Source organism: Scyliorhinus torazame, chromosome 10, assembly GCF_047496885.1.
Source record: "Scyliorhinus torazame isolate Kashiwa2021f chromosome 10, sScyTor2.1, whole genome shotgun sequence".
Taxonomy (NCBI): Eukaryota; Metazoa; Chordata; class Chondrichthyes; order Carcharhiniformes; family Scyliorhinidae; genus Scyliorhinus; species Scyliorhinus torazame.
Genome location: NC_092716.1, coordinates 217,486,118 through 217,489,800, shown reverse-complemented (window position 1 = coordinate 217,489,800; position 3,683 = coordinate 217,486,118).

Genomic DNA, 3,683 nt, shown 5'->3' with positions numbered 1-3,683 from the left:
AAACAGCTAATCTGAAAATCGTATTTTTGAACTTGTCTCGAAACGTGTGTGGATTCCTCCGCCCCTCCTACCCCAGAATGGAAGGACAAACTCTCTGGTTCCTAGTGAAAGGGGAAAGGGGGAAGGGTGTGGGGGTGATCCGAGCGGTTTTGGCAGGAAGAGGGGGTGGCGGACGGAAAAAATGGGGGGGGGGGGGGGGGAGGAAGGTGGAGGGGTGGCGAGGGGAAGAGAGGGTGGTGGTGATAGGGTGAGGAAGAGAGAGAGAGAGAGAGAGACTTCTTTCCTGCATGTGTGTTTAAGAGGAATACTCCAATCTGCAATAACTCGCACGGCTCCTTCGCATTGTAAATGGTTAAATGAGGAGAGGGGAGGGGAATGTCGGGAGGAGGAGGGGGAGGGGGTGGGGGTACAGAACAACCTCACGGCGCGCTTGTCCCTTCCGGACAGGCTGACCCTAACCACAACGCAACAACAACAGAGACGGGAGGAGGGGGAGAGAGCCACCCAGCTCCCAGCCACAGAACAGCCCTGAAGTCGAGACCCGGACAAATGTACACGAGCAAAGGGACGTTAGACACAACAAGCAAAACACACACACACACCAACAAAAACACAGAAGGGGTTTTGCCCGGTTACCTGAGTAGCCAGTCTGGCGAGAAGCAGCTCCTTGCTATCCCGTGTCGTTAGACGTGTCTAATCTTATTTCTACAATTTGAAACCAATTTATATATATGCAAAAAAAAACAAAAGAACGGAAACGAAGAGCTGAAAGTCAGCTGGAGCTTCCCCAGGCCATGGAGGAGAGGGGGGGGGGAGGTTTGGTTGGTCGGGGGGTTAGAGGTTGGGGTGGTGAGGGGGGGGGGGGGGTCGCTGGTAGAAGTTGCTGATGGGCTTGCCGGAAAACCAAATCTTGCTTATTCTCTGTGAAAGAAGTGAAGGCGATGGTTAGTGCTGTCAATCTTGACGATCAATTCCAGCGGCCATGTCGCAAGTATTCAAAGCATTTCCCGTCGTGCAACATCAGAAAGTGAATGGCCAGGGCACTGATGTTACTGCTCCCCCTCGGAAGCAGCCTTGATGTCTACTGCTCCCAGGACCAGCACATAAAGAGAGAGAGAGAGAGATACACACACAGAACACACACACACACAGATACAGAACACACAGAGGGAGGGAGAGATCAGGGATTGAGGCGAAAGGGGACGAGATCGGCCAGACACACACACACAAACACAGCTTGACCACCAGAGCGATTGCTGAACTTCGCAACGCAGCACAATAACACTGAAAGGGAAACTCAACTTCCCCTCGGATCGGCGCACAGATCTTGCCTCCGAATCACCGCATTCAATTTAGAAATCCTGTCCACTTCCGAGCCTTGAACTTTGGAGACAACAAGTTCTTTCATTTCTTTTTTTTTATAAAAGGGGGGGAAAAAAAGAAAAACAGCGACAAACGACCACATTATAAACGCGCCTGCCTTGGGGGGGGGGGGGGGGGGGGGGTGTGGCTTTCCAGAGAGCCACCTGAACAAGGTTGGAGACAGGCAGCGGGGCTGGGGTGGGGGCGCTCCGCGGCTGGGAGAGAGGGGGACACTGAGAATGGGTTCAACTTATCCGGGGAGAGCTGCGATTGGCAAGGCGGCGAGTGAGCGCCTCCAGAAAGCTAACGCGGAGCACTCCACACCCCATCATCCGCTGCCGAACGTTTGGAGCTGGTACCGAGCACTGGGAAATCTGATAGAGTTACACATTAACCCTCTAGCTGCCACTTTTTCTACCGGCTCCACGTTAGTCATTGCTTTTCTTTTGCTTCTCTTTTTCTACTGAAACGAGCATTGACTACATTTTTAAGCCCCCCCCCCCCCCCCCCCCCACACACACGCACACACACATTGGTGCCACCCTGTCAGGTATTAGCGCCACGCAATCTCTCTCAGATACATTCAATTCAACTCCTTGCCCAGCATCGTGTACCGCCTCTGAAACATTGACCGTCTCTGGCTGTGTGACTGAAGTTAATCCCCTCATTGTCAACCAGCGTGGAGATCGCCGAAACCGGCATAAAACCGGCATCAATGATACGGACATGTCACCAAGTGATAGATCAGAGAAGGGTGCGGTGATTCCCCCAATCTGGAAATCACACTGCCAGGAGAAATGTATTGATTTCAGACAGATAAGGCAAAAATCGCATTTTGGGGAACAAAATTACCCCCCCCCCCCCCCCAGTACACACACACTTCCCCTCCTGCCTTGGCAACTATTATTCATACAGTTCTCTATTAAAACGATGCCGGGATAACAAACCCTCTGAACTGGTGTATGTACTGAAATAGTTTATTAATTGTGAAAAAAATGCAGATTGCACAGAAAGGGAAGCCAGGCAACGCGTAACAGGTACGGGCACAGAACTAGTGCGTGGATCACTAACCTCCCTTACTCCAAAATGTGAGAGTGACACTCACACAAAGTGCATCTTTCCACTCCGATCGCTGTATGTATCTAACACATTCACCTCCATTGATGACAGATTGATATTTTTTTTAAATGCAACCGCGAATCGCTTAAACGGCTTGCCTATATCAAAGATAACTATTCAACATCTTGATCGTAATCTTAACCAGGCGTAGAGGCTGCAGGCTGCTGCTTTATCCCCCGATATCGAGAAAAGGCTTTGTTTGATATTAAAGTGTTGCCTCCACCGTAAAGAGATGCTCGTCGAGCGACATTTTTGCCCATTCTGGGAACTTCATTAAAACTTTAAAACTCTGAAATAAATGTATTTTTGCAGACATTGTCTGACTTTTCTTTCAATGAGTGACATTATTTGATCAATATTTATTAACATGTGCCAGCGTCCAATGAAATATAACGAGGGACCCAACGCAGTCTATTAGTGCCGATTTATATCAATTGTACAATATCAGTACAAACCCCTCAATTAAATTAACACCGAGCTGGACATTCTGTCCGTATGCCCGCGACCCTACCCCTCGTGAACAGATCAGAGTCACTGCTTCCAAAACACCTCGTGCAAACAATCAGGTTCAGAGGGGTAAAAAGGTTTATCTAACTTCAGATAAAATGACAACTCTATTTAATATCACGATTCGGAGCCTCTGGAATAATCTGGAAATGTGTGCTTAACGTTTTGATAGAAATTGTACAGGTTGGAATGTCCTGCTGCCTAAAATGTCGAAGGAGACAATGCGTTCAAGGGAGCAATCTGATTACACGTGGAGGGTGTGTACTGATCCGGTTAAATATATAAAATCAGTAGTGTGAGGGGCGAGGGCGTGCGGGCGTTGGTCAATCGGGGTTAGAGGAATCTCCTTTCTCGCTGGTTTACTTTATTGTCACGGGTGGAAAGTGTAAGCGAATGGTACAATCGATCCTTGTTAAAAGTACAGCTTGTCACTAGTTCAAACTCAGGTATTCGGGCTGCAAGAGCGCCTGTTACCTGGGCTCAGGTGGATCCGATTACCCTGCCCGTGGGTAGGATGGGAGTGAAATAATGAGGGGTTTCCGGGGGTTGGGGTGGGGCGGGGGGTGGGGGGTGGCGTGAGTTGAGTCTTCGAGGGAGGGGACGGGGGGAGATTTTCTTTCAAGCAAGCCTTTAGTTTAAAACACAACTTTTTTTCCCTCTGGTTAGAATAAAGCAAGCAGCCACTGGAGAGAGAA